Source organism: Plectropomus leopardus, chromosome 19 (assembly GCF_026936395.1).
Source record: "Plectropomus leopardus strain MGB_pleo_1.0 chromosome 19, ASM2693639v1, whole genome shotgun sequence".
NCBI lineage: Eukaryota > Metazoa > Chordata > Actinopteri > Perciformes > Serranidae > Plectropomus > Plectropomus leopardus.
Genome location: NC_142194.1, coordinates 17,476,534 through 17,496,282, shown reverse-complemented (window position 1 = coordinate 17,496,282; position 19,749 = coordinate 17,476,534). Strand labels below are relative to the sequence as shown.

Genomic DNA, 19,749 nt, shown 5'->3' with positions numbered 1-19,749 from the left:
GCTAAAATGAAAAGTGCCGACATAATCGCCTTGTGCAGAGAGCCCCGTTAGGGCCCGATAGTGGCGACAGTCCCGTTCTGGGGTGACTCATTGTTTCCGAGGCGTCTCATATGTGTCGCATTAGGAGGAGACGACAGACAAAAAAAGGCTCTCCCCTTGTCTCCTCCCTCATAGCTCCTCCGTCCTAGTCTCCTCTTCACCCTTGTTCCCTGTTGTCAATTTGCTTTTACTCTTCAGGTTCGCGTTTGTCTATCATCTTCTCTTTCATCATCCCCAACTTACTCTCTCAACTTACCTCTTCTGTCTACACATGGACTGTCTTCACATGCACCTCTCCTTTCTCACGTCCTCAATTTCTTATCTACTATTTTCTCCACATTATTACCGCAGCTTATCATTACTATTTTGGCAGCAAATAGAATTTTGTGGCTGATATGTGCTCCTCTTGTCAATAATAGGGCTCAGGTAGTCTCGTAATCAGATCAATAAAACCTTCCCAGTGTGTAGGACACACATTTTATTTTTACCTCTCACTTTATCACTTTTGTCTATGCCAAGACAGAGTGCAGTGTATAAAAAACATGTCACTGGAACCACAGGTATTCCTGCTGGCAAGTGATCAAATCTTTCCCTTGTCCTGTCAACACAAATACAATACAAAGACTACTGGTTCTGTTACATGCTTCTGTCGACCAGTTAAGTTGTGGTTACAGTTTACATCCATGTCTGTTAAAACACGGATGCTTCTCACACATCTTTCACGCGGCAGCACAGAAGACCAAAAATTTGTCTCACTAATTCAGTAACTGACCAACTGTCTTCTTCTTCTGTTCCTGAGATATGACATTAAAAAATGGCCAGAAAAGGTTTTTTTGATCAGCGTTATGATGTAAAGTTCACCTTTAATCTTTTTGGATATAAGATGCCATCACCTAATCCTGAATAATTAGCATATGAATTCTTGAGTTAAGGCCAGAAACATTTTTGTGAGGTAACAGTGACCTTGACCTTTGACCACCAAATTCCAATCATTTAACTTTGAGTCCAAGTGGACGTTTGTGCCAAATTTGGAGGAATTACCTCACACCTGTCTTGAGATATCTCATTCACGAGAATGAGATAAATGCCAGGTCACTGCGATCTCAATATATGACCACCAAATCCCCATCAGTTAATTTTTGAGTCCAAGCAAGCGTTTGTTTCAAATTTGAAAAAAATCTGTTGGAGTGTTCTTCAGATATCGCGTTCACAAGAATGACACAGATGAGGTCACAGTGACCTCAATCATTGACCACCAAAATGTGATCTGTTCATCCTTGAGACCCAGGGAACGTTTGTGCCAAATTTAAAAAAACTCCTCAAGGTGTTCTTGAAATATAACTTTTAACGTGAATGGGACTGGCGAATGGACGCCCTGAAAACATACTGCCTCCGCCTATCGTCAGTGCGGATGCATAAAAATGAAGAAAAGAAGAAGACAGAGGTGAAGTGGATGGCGGGATAGAGAAAAGTCCTGCCTGACCTTGGACAGCCAATAACAAGAAGCTTTCCAACAAGTCTGCCTCAGTGTGTGTGTGTGTGTGTGTGTGTGTGTGTGTGTGTGTGTGTGTGTGTGTGTGTGTGTGTGTGTGTGTGTGTGTGTGTGTGTAATGATGCGTGTGTCCCTGGTGACAGGCACTCTTAGTGACTTACAGTATTTGTATGTGTGTTATGAGAGTGTATGGGAGATGGGGGGGGGGTGTAAGTCCTTCTAAATATGCATCTTAATGGCTGCTCTGTTCCCACCATTCACTCCGAGTGATGGAGAGAGCGAGGGCAAGAGAGGCAGGGGACGAGGAGAAGTGGTGCTGCATGTTTTTGAGTGGGCAGGCAAGATGGGATGCAGACGGAGAGACAGCGAGCTGAAAAGACAGAATGGTGCGAGCAAACGTCAACAAGAGAAAAGCTATGTAAGGAGCCGCCATACCTGACTCCTTCAACCGTGGCCCCATTCCACAGTGACACACACACACACACACACACACACACACACACACACACACACACACACAAACATACACACACAGACCTCAGCAGCAGAAGTATTGAGGAGCAGAGTGGAGAACTAGCCTCCTCAGGCAGTAGCTGTTTGTCGCTAAATGAAGGCCGGCATTCTTTGGTTTCCCAGGGAGCTGGGTGCCTGCCAGTCCCCCGGCCACTGAGTGCCATTTTATTAAGAACAAAATGGAGCCCCTATGAAAGGAGCCCAGCACTGAGCCTGCACAGGTCTCACTGAGCTGAGCCTCGGCATAAACAAACACCACCTTAAAGAGACAGGCTGGCAGAAAAAATGAGGGACGGCAGGGCCCCTCAAGAGCCCTCTAAGTGATACACATGGCTTTGGGATCGGCAGCGGCTGTTATTGATGAGTGAGAATCACCTTACAGAGGTAAGGTGAGGGGTGAGCTGAAGAATGCAGTGATAAACAAGCTACTTCATCCTTTAAAAAGTAACTTAGCATGTTGTTTCACACATCCAGTAAAACTGCCAGTAGTTGGAAGATAAGATGCTACAGATGAAAAAATAACACAGATGTAGGACTAGGCTGTATAGAGAGAATGAAACACCACAATATTTTTGAGCAAACACCTTGATATCAATATTGTGATGATATTGTGGTAGGGTTGTACCCGACTAGGGCTGTGAGATTCGGCAGTTCAATACGAATATTTGAAAGATTATTGTGAAAGTCATGAGCGCTCACTCCGCAGCAAAATCTGGGGAGCAAAGTCTCCCCAGAACTACACTGGACAGCACATCTACTAGCAAAAAATAAAAACTCAAATCAACTGCTCAACTTGAAGCAATCTCAGTGTACTATGAGGTCTCAGACTGGTAATTCAAATCTCTGACTTTTAAGGGGACGCCCTAGCTACAGTCTAGAAAAGGTTGAAGGCAGCAGCAAAGCCAGATCTGGGTCTGTCTGTAACAGGTTGCGCTGCCGTCTGATTTAGAGACATTAGTATTAAATTAAGATATTTTCATAACCAGTTACAAAATCCTTGTAGTCCCCCTTAATAGCAGTCCACATCCATGTTTTGGAGCAATTTGTTTTCACACCTGATGTGAACAGTACTGGAGAACACCCTTTCAAGTAGATCCAGGCACAGCACACCGATCCGTGCGCGGGTCCACTTGAAAAGGTGAACTCAGTAAACAGTGTTCACACTTAGCAAATGAACTATACTTTAATGTCAAGTGTACTTGTATCCAGGTCTGGGTCCTTGTATAAAAGCCACCTAAGTGGGTACAGCAAATTTATAAAACAGCTAGAACAGTGTGGTAAGTTCAGAAATTTACATCACTTTGCTGTAATGCACCCTTTAAAACCAGGAAATAACCAAAATCTAAGATAATATGTGGTCTGATATTACAATATCAGGATATTATCAATATATTGCCCAGCCTTAAACAGATGTCCCCTCTTGTAAATGATTTAAGTCAACGTTAAACAGGCCAGACATGAGAAAAATAACCAATCTGTGAAAATGTAGCAATTTGCAAGCTACCTAACAGCATCAGCATCATCTATAATTAACATGTCAATACAGTAAAGAAAACTAAGAGAGGAGACCAACTGATACTTATGGACATGCAAGAATATACTCACACACACATACAGTACAAAAATAGACAGAGGTCTTGAGTGAGTGTAAAGCCCAAGTATTGAACAGGTGGAAGCAGATAAGGATGGATGAGTGGTAAATCAAATGTTGGATGAAGGGATGGTGAGTGGTATACCGGTAGAGACACTGTACTGTTCCTTGACAAACCAACAGAGCAATGTCTGTGTCTCCTCCCCCTCCACTTCTGTCCTTTTCTACAATGCACAGCATATTTCACTTGGATGTGAATTTGGACTTTCATATTATTAGAGAAGATATTTTTCACAATAATACAGTAAACATGCATGTGTTTTGCCGGAATGTCCAATTCTTGGTTTAACCAGAAGGGGTCAGTAACACATGAAGATCATGTTCAGTGTGTGTGAGTGTGTTTTGTGCATGTGTGTGATTGTGTGTATGTGAAAGAGTGTTAGTGAGTGAGAGAAAGAGAGAACCTCTGGTTTGTGTATACAAGTACACAAGAGACAGTGGTTTTTCTACAGTATGTGTGCATGGATATATGTCTGTGAGTGTGAGTGTGTTTGATGCCCTGTCACTGTGCCAGCTAAGTTCTCCTCATAAAGGCAAAAACTGTAAGGTCTTCCCCAACTACAGCAGTGATGAATAACAAATGTGTCTTCTTGTTTTCATTGAAAAACAAAACTTTAAATATACTGAGACAAAAGATCAACAATCAATTGTTTACTGTGTATGTACTTGAATTTTTTGCATAAATGGTACACGGTTTACAAATTGTACAATCACCTATTTATTTATATGAGATTCTTATGTAATTATTCTTAAAATGCAAGCGTTTAAAGTAGTTTCTAGAAGAAAAGACACTGTTGAAAGAAAGCTTGTCATTTGGTATCGATTTCTTGTGTGTAAGTGTAATGAGTGTAAAGATCTTAAAAAAATATATATATATATTATTTTGAAAAATCACATATCCATTTCACCAACGATCAGTATCGCTATCGTTATCTTTAAAATTGTATAAACATATCAATCACAAGGAAGACAGAGGATTTTTTTCCGAACATATTTAGCGAAGCAAATGCTAAAACAAGCTTAAGTCATTTTTAATTTTTATACATTCTTTAAGACTACAAATGAGTGACAATTATCTACACACGTAATAATTTCCACGGAAACATGCGTTCCCAAGAATCTGCATATCAGTAACCCCTTTCTCAATCACACGCACACTCGCCATAAACACACACACACAAAGTATGATGGGACCAGAGCCAACATCTGTCTTTGATATTATTTAACTAACCGCTTATTGTGGGAGCCCACCAGCACCACGGATGGCGTCTAGCGCTGTGTGTGTGTTAGTCTACGAGCGCACTCCGGCGTCCATTCAGACACTTTGGCAAGCCGCTGTTGTGTTGTTACATCCTTCAGGGGTTGAGCTGTGTGTGTGTGTGTGTGTGTGTTCAGTATGTGCGTCTGCATTTCTGAGAATGTGACTGCATACCAGCGCGCAATGTGTGTTTCCACAGACATGTGAGAACAGTGTGAGTGTGTGCGGTGGCTATCCCCCTCCATAGTGAAAGCCACAGCCTCAAACCACATCAGAGAGTGTGTGGGAGACAGAATGACAAGGCCAGGAACCAGCCAGCGTCTGCCTGCAGCCACACACAGACACACGCTCACACACTGACACACACACACACACACACACACACACACACACACACACACACACACACACTCATACTTACGTACACATTTATCACACTTACTCATCTACTTATTGACACACACTGTCTCTTATGCTCTCTCTCTCTCACACACACACACACACACACACACACACGTTTAACACCAACCGTCATTACACCACAAGTCCTATCCAGTGGTCAACATTTAGGCCAAGGATGCAGTCTGCAGCAGAGGGAGATGTTTGTGTTTGCATATTTTCTCACAGACAGACATTGACTGAGCAAGAGGGCAAAATAGGCTTTCTACTGTGGATTTGTTTTAGCGTTTCGACGTGGTGCGACTGTCACTCATTGGTGTGTGGGATAAGTGAAAATGAAAATATTTGAATTATTTATTTATGTCCACCTCACCAGGTACAGAAATATAGGGCAAGCAGGCAATAACTAGGCTAACAAAAGCTCTGAAAACGGAATAATTACAGACGTGCACACACACGTGGCAGTATTTCTACATGCATGTAAGCACAAATTCAGTGTAAATTATTCCACAGCCAAAATATGCACATACTCATATGAATGAACATACTGACACACATATTAGCAGCAGAGTATGATGCATGCTTGCCTTGTTGCACACACACAAACAAGATGCTCCTGCCAACAAAAGACCATTCATGCAATTTCTCACGGTGTGACACACACACACACACACACACACACACACACACTCGCACACACAAACAAAGACGCAGCGCAAGTGTAGATCATCCATGGGTCAGTGAAAGCTAGAAGCGGTGTTTTTCCTTGCGGTGGACACACATCAATTTCAAGGAAATTGCTCGCCCCATTATTGGAAAGTGTTACCGGAATGTCAATTAAGGGGGAAGTTTTTAACCTCGCACCACACAAATAAACAGTGCACCCCGCTCCCCCCTTATTAAAGGCGGTGTCAGCGCAGACAGAGAGTCTGGAGGGGGTAGAGGGGAGGGAAGGAGGGATGGAGGAAGAAAGGGAGGTAGGGATGGAGGAAGGGAGGCCCGGGGAAAGGGAGAAGAGGAGACAGGAGATTTGGTGCTCTCAAAGAAATGCTTTTGGCCCTCCTTTTGTGCCCCGAGGCCTTAGACCCTGAGAACCACTCAAAACTCAGGCCCTGGCCCCGACTCAGGCCCACTTAAGGTTAACCTCAACAGGCGGGGGATCTGTTTGACAGCTGGTTGGATGCTGTAGGTGCAACGGCAGTGGACCAATTAAGGGCAGGTCAGCGGAGGGGAGGAAGGAGAGAAGGGGGGGGTCATGGAGATATAGGTGGGAGATGGGAGAGTGGGAGAGTTGGAGAGTGGGAGGGGAAGGCAGATGGCGGAGCAGAGAGGAGTGACAAAGGTGAGGGGAAAGATGTAAAAGAGGGAAGAACTGATATGCAGGGAGGAGTAAGCAAAGGAAGGACAGGAGGGTCGAGGTGAAGGGGTAGGAGAGATGGATAGTGTATGTTAAATGATAGCTTTCTTACAAAACAGTGAAGCTAATACACATTTTTGGAACAGTAGGAAGAGACAAAATGCAAGCATGCATATGGAGAAATGGCCAACCTTTAAAAATAACGCCGAATAAGAGAGAAGAACAGCAAAAGAGACAGAGATAATATGATGAAACACTGAGAAATACACAAGTCTAACAGGAGTATTCAAGCATGAAGGTTACATATTGCAACCCAGTATTTCGGTGAAGACAGATGAAAGTCTCTAATGTGCTCTTTAGGCTTGACCATTCTCCATGAACATTTCAGTGGGCTGCAGAGCATCATTGATTTTTCTGAGGCCAGGGGAATGACACATAGGGTATATCTCCTCTGTATTGGGCAGTTAGAAAGACACAGCATTACACTGTTTACATAGAATAGACACTACACTACCACACCTGACCATCAGGGAGTACTTCAGTAGCCAAGCAAGGTATATCCTAGAGGGCCACTTCACAGTGTGAGAATTGGGAACTGATCTCAAAACAATACAGAAATATTAGCAGGGTAACAACAGATCAAAAGGCCAGACAACTTCAAACAGGTATCAGTCTACCGATGCTTTACTCTAAAGATGGGTGGCGTGTGCTCAAATGGCTCCGGGGGTCTCAGTCTGCGAGCTCATAGGCATGTGAAATGCCGTCACATAGCCAGTGTGTGAGCCTCTGTTTGGAAAAGGGCTTGCCAAGAGCCCCATCACCATAACAGAAGAACAGCTGCAGAGAGGCTGCGCGTTCCATGTAGTTTGCAATAGAGCACACAAAAGACACAAATGGTGCGATTCCTCTGATCTCTCTGGACGGCAAAGGTATCGGGGGAAATAACTCCTGAACACAACTTAAAAAAATATATTAAAAGCTGACTCTGTAATAAAACAAAAGGATACAGCAATCAAGGCGTAGGCAGTATAACAGTGTGACGATATATCAAGGTATTTAGAAATCCCAGAGATATGTTTTTCAATACCATCATAAATAAAAGTGCCCCTTTTTCTATTTCGCTGAATGTCTGTAGTGCACAGCATGCACCACCAGCTTAGTCTGGTTTTTACTGGTGAAATAAGCAGCTGAGCTGAAAGACACCATCACACCTAGTCATGGAGGGATAAGGTATAGTGCCATACGCTTTTACCGTCATACTGTATACCCCTGTGAAATTTCAAAGCCTTGCCCCGTGCAAGTGCAAGAAGCCAAAAAAGCTTTATTTCTACAGTATGAAATCACCTGGATTTTTCACATAATGGGGCCCACAGAGCAAACACACTAGACTAACTTCCCTTTTAGAGCTTTGCTAACTTGAACTGGGATATTGATATGAATTGGGGCTGTACCTGACTCAGTCAGCCTAGTCAAATCGGTTTTGACTGTTCAATACGAATATTCAATGATATGTTTTGTTTTCCATACAAAATTTTAAAGTTTGAACAGGCTCTTAGGACGTTCAGTGTGACAGCAGTATTCATATCAGATAGTAAACAAGCTAACAGCACTACCGACAGATTGAAAATGCACAACAACCTTTTTTGTTGGATATCAAACGAAAGCCTGCTACTCCTCTCCTGCTATGAACTGTAAATTGACCACTTCTTCACTTTACTGTACAGCCTCTCCCTCCCTCCGTGCTGCTGCCTGTATGCCTGCAGCACTCACTTTGCAGCAAAATCTGGGGACCAAAGTGTCCTCAGAAGTACACTGCACAAAAAAAAAGACTGCTGAGCATCTCAGACTTTTAAGGGGCATCCCTACACAAAATGATTTAATATTGTGGCTCCTCTAAACTTTGGAAATGTTATCGTATTAAGTGGATCAAATATAGTGAAACAAGTCATTTTATGGGGTTTGGACGTCAGAAACATTCATCCACTGATTTATAGACGTCTCTTTCACAATATACTATAAGTCAAGATGAAAAAGTCTTTTTGGGGCCCATGGCATCACATGAGTGATTCCTTTTTTGGTTACTATGTAGAATTGGCTTCAAAGCCCGGCACTGTTTCTCTGGGCTTGATTTCTATATATGGTGATGTGTTACAATGAGAAATATTTTGAGAAAGCTAATGGAAATTTAAAAGGGCAAATCTCCAGTATGGTCTAAAAAAGGCTCATAAAAGAGCTTTGAGCACCACAGGAACCTCCCATTGCTTTGTCAGTCTTTGCTACCTCACACCCTACATGAAGCATTTAAGGAGAGAACGATGAAACACCAGGAGGCGGTGAGGTGAGAGACTCCCTCCATCCAGGTCACCATCACCTGACAGCAACTGGAGAGTCAGCTGGGGTTGCTCAGCATTGAAGGTAAAGAGCTGAGACATGGAGTTGCATGTCATCAAGTTAGTCACCCAATGTCTGGGTCACACTGCGCCGAGTTGTCATAGAAATACTGGAGGATGACGATAACGGAAAGACTAGGCACATCCTGGATGGCCAAATGCGTTTCTCTGCAGAGGAGAGTGGTCAAGCCTGTACAGCCTGTAAGAAAGCGAAGCCAGGGTAAACACAACAAGAGAATTCAAATCGAGTAAGTACAGCGTGTAATTCCACTGCCCCAAATATGTCCTGTGGTTAAGAAGTCTGATTTCTTAGTTGAAACAGTCAACGTGGAGAGGAGAGAGAGGAGAGATTATTATACATCATCATTAGTGCACTACTGACTCCACAGTAATCCTCTGCAAGAGCTCCCATGTCAGTAAAACCCAAACCCCAGCCCCGACTGAAGGAGAAAAGACGCAGAGTGGAGAAAGAAAAGGAGAGGGAGCGAGTGATGGAGAGCTAGAAAAGAGAGACAGATCGAGAGAGGAGCAATTCTGAATCTACATAGTTAATGAACACCATTTCACTGGTTACCATCGGCAACCAAAGTGGCTGCAGAAAACATTCCCATGCCATTCTTGGTTGGTTTTGGGTGAGCGTGTGTGTGTGTGTGTGTGTGCGGTGTGTGTGTGTGTGCACGTGTGTCAAAGAGAGGTCTAACTGAACAAGCACATTCAAAAGAGTAGTATTTTTCTATGTTTTTTTTGTTGTTGTTTTTTTTTAAATAACCAGAATGTGGTTCTCCCCTGTTGGACCAAACTCACATCCATTAAACCAGAGCCTTTTAGAAACAGAGGGAGAAATAACAGGAATAGATGGAAAATAGCACACTGCACAGAGAGGGAGATGATGGCTGAAAATGGTGATGAATTATGTGTGATGATGTGAGTTGTGTGTGTGGGTATTCGAGTAAGTGCATATGAGTGTGTTACAAAAAAGGCCAACCGTGAACCAAGCTAACCATAAATGCGCCTTTTTCGAGCCAGATTATTAGAGTTGTGCATTTTTCTGAACCTTGCTTTGGTTCTGAACTACAAGTAACTTTAACCACTGGCTCTGGTGTCCTATTTAGTTCAGACACTAATGCAGCAAATGAAAAATGATGTGCTGAAATCAGTTTATATCAAGAGACACTCCACAATATCCCATTCGTCTTTCTTTGTTTATTCACAACAATCATACTTCCATCTGTTTACAGTAAGGGTGCAGACAGAAAAGATGGAGAAAAGCTCATGAACCAGAGTCACAGCTGTGACTTTAGTCCTTTATAGATCTTAGCCTGCTGAGCTACCAGTTCACAGCCCCAATTGTCAAACTGGTGTTCGGCATAGGAATGTCGAGCAAACAAAAACACCACTGTTTTATTTTCACAAAGTAGCCAAAGGTCTGGCTTCTCTCTCCTGTTTTTCGCCTGCTGCTGTGCATTCCAATAAAAGTCTCCATAGATAATGTTAGCGGGCCGCCGGCAGCCCCAAACCTTGGCTCCGGTGGCAGTTATGACTGTCCGCTGCGGTGTCTGTGTGTTAGTCATCTCAGGATGAATGAGTCACCGGAGAGAAAACCTCAAGCACCACCCAGGTAACAGCTCAGCCACACACACATTCACACACTCGGAGAACGCAGCACTGAGATCAGTGAGGTGAGGGATTGTAACACTGGATTTCTGTTGCATGGCGTTATGCTGCCACCATGTGGACAGTATAGAGGCATGCAGCTGCAAAGCATGAAGTATACATTATATAAACCAAGGGTTTTAAAGTTAAATGTCTGAAAAAAAAGAGTAAAAAATCTGTATGCATAACATATAGCCAAGACCCAGGTGACAGATTTTAGGCTAGACTGGTAGTCAATGTGTAACATGATCATCAAGGCACCTGGTACACCCCTACAGGTGCTCTCAATTGTTTTTGGCTGATTAGACTTCTTCTGGGAACTGTGTGGGCGTGTACACCTCCTAATTCCCATGTCTTACATTTCTAGATGATGACTAATCAGCTAGAATCTTTGTGGGTTTCCATGGCTTTTAAAAAGTCTTTAAAGTTATGTTTGTTAGTTTGTCATTCAGGATATCAAATCTGTTATCTTAAAGGGGAACACCACCTAAATTAATAATTCCAATGTTTTATTTCCATGGTTGAGCAAAGTTTAGTCAATATTCGTATCTATATTTGGATCCACAAAATGATAATTTTCTCTTTTTTTCACCCAAATGAGCTTTATCCTATTGTAGTGTCCTCAGTTGTGAAACAGAAAAAGGACCCATATACTCAGAACATTCCCCTAGGTGCTCTCAGTGTCATCTAGAACATCTTTCCTATTGCATTGTCAGTGGAGCAGCACCACACTTTATACCCTATGATATCACAGATTTGAGTTTCAGCACTCTGGTTTAGATTTAGGATAGAGTTGTTTATGTTTATTAATATTTTTGGACTGTCTCAGGCCACAGGAATAACATGTTTGAATTTTAGAAATGGGTGTACTTCCTCTTTAATGATGTGACACGATATCTAACCTAACTAGGGATATTTGCAAAGCATATTTACATTGTGTTTTGTTATTATAATAAATTAACTTTTGATTTAATTTAACTTAGTAACATTTTACTCAGAAATATAGCTTAATCTTTATAAGGGCCAAGAATCCATTTTTTTAAGTGAATTGTCGACTAGTCCAAAACTAAGAAAACAGGCAAAATTAATTTAATTTTATCTAAAAGTTGAGACATTGTCTAAAAAATGTTTCTTATATTTTAAGAGTGATTTGAAATCACATTTTTCAATTTAATATGTCCCCACAAATCCTACACAGGCCCTTTACATGTATTTTTAGGAAAAACGCCTGATTACTACAACAGCATTTTCATTTGGTGAAACCACTTAAATATCAAACAGCCTATCCTAATGTCAAAAAAGAAAAAGAAAAAAAAAATATATATATATATATATATATATATATACATATATAATAATCAGCCATCATAATATGTAATAACGTGTAATTTAAATGTGTACATGAATGAAGTAATAATAGTTTTAATATGAACATTAATCGACTAATATTTCTGCTGTTGACTAGGAGCTGTTTATCATTTAATACAACAACTCGACATATAACGCACATCCCTTCCCCTAACACACGCTGTTTGCATTACAGCCAGTTGATAAAAAACAACAGTATGCCATGTGAAGGTGAATTGGGAGAGAGTAGGTACACCAAATAATAAACTGGACTACAAAAACTCCTGAAGATTACAGATAGAGCAAACAAAGAGCACCCAAAGGTGGAATTTAAAAGGTAGGTATTCAGATAGAAATGTGCCAGTGTGACAGAGCAGTTATACAAAGAGAGGAGCAGATGTGACGGAAAGAGAGTGACTGCTTTTTCACCAGGCCACTTTATCAGCACTGACAGAGCACATTGTTTCCAATCCTCTTCGCAGTTCTTACAGCAGGTTGATTCTCTATACTGGCAATTTTAGGATTTCAGTTAAGCTTATTTGTGTGTTGCACAAGTAAGAATAAGCTAAACGTAAATAAGAAAATCCACAATGAAGCAGAGCTCATCTGCTGATCTTGGACGGCTAGATTAGCCTTGCAAACTGCAAGAAATACGCACAAAAACACTGTTAAATATAAGCAAAATTCTCATTTTACAGGGGAACATGGGAAAAGGATTTGGATGCACTGCAGAAGCAAAATCAATGCTGGCTGGAGGGAAACTCCATGTTAGTAGGATTTGTTGAAGCTGCTATAAAGTGGTACAGGAATGAGTCCTAAAATCGGGCCAAAACACAAGGTTTGGCTCTGTCATATTTTGTTCTATTACATAAAATAAGTAAAGAAATACCAGCTTGTGAGTTTTAAAGGTTTTATTTTAACCCTGTGACACCTGGATTAGATCATATCTTGTGCTGCACTCAGTAACCTTTCACAAGTATTTAAACCTTTGAACACTGAGCAAATTGGTTAGATTTGAGAAAAAAACACATCATACCTGCAATACTCTGCTGGTGATCACATTAGCACTTTGGCAAGTCAGCAGGGATATATACGTATTTAGTCAAGTGGATTCTTCTCCAGTAGATTGGCACACCTACTAAGAAATATGTTGAGCTCATCAAGCTAATTAGGAGTGATGAGCCAAGTGACCACAGGACTATTCATGCCAAAACAGTTGTTGTTCCACTTCTCATTAACTTAATGGAAAGAAAGAGTTACTGAATCAGGCAGACACAGAAAAATGAGAATATCAAAGAAGAGGGTAGAGGCACAGATAAAGACAGTAAGGATGATATCACTGGAAGGAAAACAGCTTGGAGGAGTTCTCATCACCATGCCCTCCCCTGACTCCATGTGGGCCACATCATCAGGCTAATTACCCCAGTAATTACAGTGCTAATACTGCAAAGGCCTTGAGGCATCCTGTTTTGATTGAGGCCACTGGAAGTTGGGCAGCTCGAGGGAATAGCAGAGCTCTCGAGCTGCTGCCAGTGCCATTCAACATCTGTCATCCCTGGCCTTTCAGCGGATGCTTCCAAGTACGTGCTTGTTGGTGTCCGAGAGGTTTACACTGAACAAAAACAATGACACTTTTATGATGCTCAACAGGACTCCCCCACCCTGGACCCTTAACTGATATCATACTAGTGTGTTGTTACCAACAGCCACTTCACCTTTTAATGACTGTAATCAGAGAATTAAGTGGCTGTGCACACTGAGGCCTTCCACTGCACCTCCCTGCTGTTATCCAACAGCATGAAGGCACCAAAAAAAACACACACGAATCTGTAAAAGTATATTCATCAGAGTTGAGTATGCATGTTATCACTTCAAATTTAAGTTGTTCACAATTAAATCACTCATGCATGCAAGCATGAACATAATGTAGAGAGCATTTATTATCATTATTGTCATAATAAAAAACGTGTGTATAAACAGAAAATACTTAGGGTGGCATGCATTATTACTGTTAAAGGAACAATTCAGCCCAAAATTACATATTTTTCCTCTTACCTGCAGTGCTATTACTTATCTATCTCTAATTGCAGATAAAGCAGATACGGTAAAGGTGTCTGCCCCTTCTCTAAAATTATGGAACCAGGTGGCCCTCAGCTTGTGGTGCTAAAAATGCCAAAACATTACTCATTTGAAGAATGATTTTCTTTAGACCAAACTACACTTGCTAACCATATCATTGTGCAGAAGGAAGCATGTCTCTAATGCTACGTCACCTAGCACCACAGCTCAGCCTTGAAGGTGCCAATTATGTTAACATCTCACACTGTCACGAGCATGAGCCTCTCATCTATGAGTAGATACACACTTCTACCTGTACAGTGATATGGTTTGTTTCATACATCTTCCTACAAAGAATGAATGCATCCAAATTTTTTGCATATCCCAGGTATTTTGAGAGTCTGCCATCAAGTGCAATTACCTAAGTAAACAAGGAAATGGTCCAAAAGTGATAATTACACATAATGATAATGATACCGACGTACTTCTACTGGAGGCAATGGAGAGGAGAAGAAGGCGAGTCCAAGGAGCATGCAAAGAAACAACGCAGCCGGAGATGGATCAGCTTCATCACTTTTATGATAAAAATTTTCTTTTGATCGGTTTATAAAAAAGATCTAAACTACCCTTTAAAATCGATTGACATTTGAATCAGTTTAGGCCTGTTTAAGTTGAGGCCTCACCATGTAATTACGTAACTGTACGTTAAGGACATTAAGTCATTTGTGGGGTACCAATTTGTACAATATTGCTGTAGGCATATATCTCTATGGCTGATATCTCCCACACTCAGCAGCTCACACCAAAACAATCTAGACTGATAAACAGAACAACAGGTAAGAATATGAATATGAATAAGAATATAAAATATGTATTTTTTTAATTTTGGGGTGAACTGTCCCTTTAAACCTCCATCATGTAGGGTTGCTAATACAGCCACCATTGGTCACTATGGCCCTGATGTTGTATAAAATCCTGCACATCCCCTCCCCTCTGACAAGCCCACTAAAGCTGACTGTATGCTATCTGCCCAGCATCCTAATAGAGGAAATCCAATATAAATGGATGGCAGCAGCTGACAGAGAACCAATTTTGTAGGAGGTTGCTGGACCAAACCAGATCTATCATATCCCTTTTAGTCACTCAAGATAGCCACCTAACTTCCGCTAAGCACTGAAACAGATAATAATAACTCAATGCTTCGTGCGTTTATTTTGTCTGACTCTATCATTCGGCATCTGATGATGTATCAGATGGTGACTTAGCCAGTGACAACAAATGGAAAGCCACATGATTCACTGCAAAAACAACACATTGCGTCCAAAAGGAGGTTTAGTCTGTAGCGCAAAACCGGTTGAAACAGATGGGAAATAAACAACTTAACTGCTGTTGAGCGCAGAGCCCATCTCAAATTATGAAGAAGCTTTCTAATTCTCAACACAAGTAAAGAACATCTTTCTTTACAGCGACGCAATAGATTCTGTATTCTTGGATATCAGAATCATCGAAAGTACTTTTGTGAGCAGATGGTTGGGCTGGGTGCAAAGCAATTGCTTTTCAGCGGCCAATTGCATCTCATGGAAATCTTTAAATGGCTCCCTGCAGTCTTTACCTCAAGCGGATGCTTTCTGATCTAGAAGCAAACAGATCCGGTGGTGAGAACTGACAGTTCTTTATCACTATTAATTCTTTCTGTTAAAACCACGCCAATGCCATTTCAATATCTGATAGGTGTTTACGTAAACTGTTCTCTGGCTGTCTCTCGTGTGAGTGATGTGCATGCTTATGAATGATTAGTTGTGAGCACACTCTGTGCCTGTTCCCTGACAGCAGAGTCCTAACCGCAGGGAACAGTGACATATCTCTTAAACCAATCCAGACGACGCAGAGCTCTTTCAACCAAAGCAACACGCTGACTATCATTCGTCTCATTGGATAAACTGGTTACCACTGAGTCTCCTGCCAGTACTGCATAAAGAGGCCTGCATGTGTGCGAGCACATATCAATGTACACTGCTTGAAATTCGTCTTGTGTGTTTCCCGTGGGTTTCCAGTGAATCATGAGCTTGTGATTTGCTTTTACCGGTTTATGAAAAAAAAATAAAGGGAACATTGACTCCCCTTGTTTCATTTAATCGAGAAACTTTGTGAGTCATCGTGCAAACAGAGAGCGTGTCAGACTGAAGTGCAGCAAATCAGCACGAACAAGAATTATGTAGTTACAGCCGCTCAATCAACAGGAATGATACGGTGTGTACTTTGATTATGTGGTTACTCAGCCCCAGCTGCATTAGTGCACAGACACACTCATACATAAATAAAACTCACACACGCACATATCTATGGCAGTAAACAGATTTCCACTTAGTTATTGACACTTGCAAACTCATATTAAATGAATCCCAAATGATTATCATGTCAAGAGATTAATTTATGATTGATGAAAACAACAAACTGTGAATATATTTTAAGCATAGATATGAGGCGAATCACCTCAGAACAGGCTGCCTGAGATTGAAATTAGACTGAAAACCACCTTCAGGTGTAATTTGTCATCATCTCAAGATGCTTTCTTGAGCATGAAGGTGACTACAGATCAGTGCCCAGATGTCAAACCAACACTGTGGATCTCGACAAACTCCAGCTGTTCTGTTCTGCAGGCGGCATTGTTTACAGTGTCACAACAGAAGACGGCACTGACTAGATATGCGTGATTATTAAGTCAAACGTGACTTAATGTATACATCTGTACACACACTGCACGTATGCACAGACCAGAGGACAAAAACAACCACCATACAATCCTACAGAGATTTGTCTATGTAAGAGCAAGTGTAATTTATTTTTGTTTTGCTAGATAAAACAGTTACGCTAATAATGTTTTATAGCAATAGAGACTTGACCTTCAACGCAGCAGATATGTAAAGAGGCAATGTTGCTGGAGACGACATGATACTGTTAGGGTAGGGTATTCATCACAGCCTTACAAACAACAGGCTAAATTCTCTCTCTCTCTCTGATAATTAGTTAAAAAAACAAAACAAAACATATTATCAATAATCTGATTATGATAATTATAAATATACTTTTTCCTAGCTTTTTGCTTTTTTGTCCCTTGACATTAAATTAAATCTACAAATTTCTGAAACATTTCTTGCCAAGTTGCTCATTGCCTTTTTCCATCTTTTTGATAGAAATCGCACCAGTACTCTCAGGGTTTGAAGTTTTAAATACTTGTGAAAGGCATCTGAAAGCAGCGCAAAGAAGTGATGTTGCCTCAGGTTTCAAAGGGTTAAAGCAGTTTCATGTTTTTTTTTAAAAAATATGTTTTTCCAATGCTGTAGTTGCAAAGGGCTTACAAACTACAAAGGTCAACTAAAAAAACATGAAAACAGAGTTTGGTTTGTCCGTTCTGGGATACTGTAAAAACATAGCAGTGCATGGTGGACACGCTCCCTGCATTGATATAAACGGCTCATTCTATGGTAAGAAAAACATAACGAGTCTTATTTTTAAGCAATTATACACTTAAGACAACATGATCATTACATTATATTTCATTTCAATATATCCCCCTAAATCCTGCACACTCAACCTTTAACACACAGCGGGACCTGTCTTCTGTGTAACTCCATACATGCTGCTGCATCAAAGTTCTGACAACAGGGCGTGCTCTGTGCTGTGTCCCTGCACTCCGGAGTTAAACGCCTCCATGCCTTCACATTGCAGTCAGCAGGCTGAGCCGCAGTTTTTTTGTCATCGTAATTTTCATGAAGCAAGTGGTGCCCCGAAGAGGGTATGAGTGATGAGCGGCAATGAGCTACTCTGAATGTATTCTCCTCACATCCATAACCAACATGCCAGAGCAGCTGCTTTTGTACAGACAAACGAAAGAAGAGAGACTGGCAGTCTGAGACAGCGAAAGACAAGCGGCATAAATCAAGATATAAAAACCATCCCTACCATGGAAAAAGCCTGTCTTTTACCCAAGATTAAAAAAATGACATATGTCTCTTATAGGTGGAGATGAACTGAAAGAATATAGGGTGAAATTAAGAGGAGGAAACCAGAACACCGCTGCCTTATATAACCCATCTTTCTGATAATCTGTTAATGTTTTTTTTTCTTCTGTCTGTTTTCCATCTGGCTAGCAAAACTGCAGTCCCTTTGGAGCTGCACCTAAAAGGGATGTTGAATAAAAGCATCCGTCAAATGTATCATGTTGAAAAAGAACGGTTGGATATGATGCTATATTGTGATATCACAACACCGGAATAACACTACCTCTAATGCGCTATAACAAGACAAGAGTGTGTGACATCTCACCCTAAAACACACGCGGCAGGTCATCAGGTCCAGTGCCGTCCCCATTGCACCAACAGATATACTTGAATGTTCAAGTCGAGATGCTGATGTGTGATAAAAGTTTTCTTTTCAGTTCAGCAATAGACCTTCAGGTCTGGCCCACAAGTGCTCCAACTTCAACTCGTCTCACAAGATGTCAGCGTGATGAAAAATTAAAAGTTTTTGACTTCTGACATGTAAATTCCAATTGAAATCCAGGTCTTTCAGGTTCTTAAAAATACTTGTCTCACAATTACATCTCAAAGACTATTCTCTCATCAGTGCAATATCTCCTGTCCAACCACATTTTAGACAGCATACATCCAGCACTATATGACAGAAAACCTCCCCCACCAGACTGTCCCTTACCTATGCTGGTGTCCTGTTGCACCTGTGACACTGGAGAGCCAATTACAAAGTTCAGGCTGGTAATGAGGTCTCCAGTTACGTGATCCAGTGACCAAGGGACAATATAGAGCTCTTCAATCTTTAATGCTTATTTACTAAGCCTGCTGTCTGGCATCATCATCCCAAAAAGATTTGACATAATGAAACTAGAAGAGAGCATAGACCTCCACCAAGGACAAATGCCCTTTTAAATTGTAAATGTAAAAAAAAAAAAAAAAATGGAAATAATTTGTGCTTCTACCCCGTGATTTGGGTTTGCTCCAATATTAAATGGGTTCCTCCTTGGCCCATGTTACACCCTTGCACGAAATTTCGTGCAATAGACAAACAATCAGACAAGCTGATCTGAAAGTATAACCTCACTGGCAGGTAAATGTAATAAAATATACTGTACACTGAACAGAAATTTAAATGCAACATTTTTGTTTTTTGCTCCCATTTTTCACAGGTTCCTGCAGTCAGCATGCCAATGGCACGCTCCATCAAAACTTGGGACATCTGTGGCATTGTGTGGTGTGATCAAACTGCACATTTTAGAGTGGCCTTTTAGTGACCATCCCAAAGCACAGCAATGTAGTAACGATGCTGTTAAATCAGCGCCTTGATGTGTCACGCCTGTCAGGTGGATGGATTATCTTGGAAAAGTCAAAGTGGACACTAATTTGAACAACTTTGCCACTAAAAGTTGAGCGTAATTTGTCTTTTGTGGATAATAATAATAATTTTCTTTAACTTAAACCTGTGAAAAATGGGAGAAACAATTACATTTTTACAATTTAATTCGTTTGATTCAGTGCACAAATTAAAATTTCAATTTAAATCTAAAAGAACAGTCAAAAA

The 19,749-nt window shown here is 41.1% G+C and overlaps 1 protein-coding gene across 3 annotated transcripts in view; it reads right to left on the bottom strand.

Moving 5' to 3' along the window:
• The window catches only part of ankfn1b (ankyrin repeat and fibronectin type III domain containing 1b), a 170,350-nt gene that overhangs the window by 109,902 nt on the left and 40,699 nt on the right, over positions 1–19,749 (bottom strand). The gene's annotated exons all lie outside the window — the stretch shown is intronic.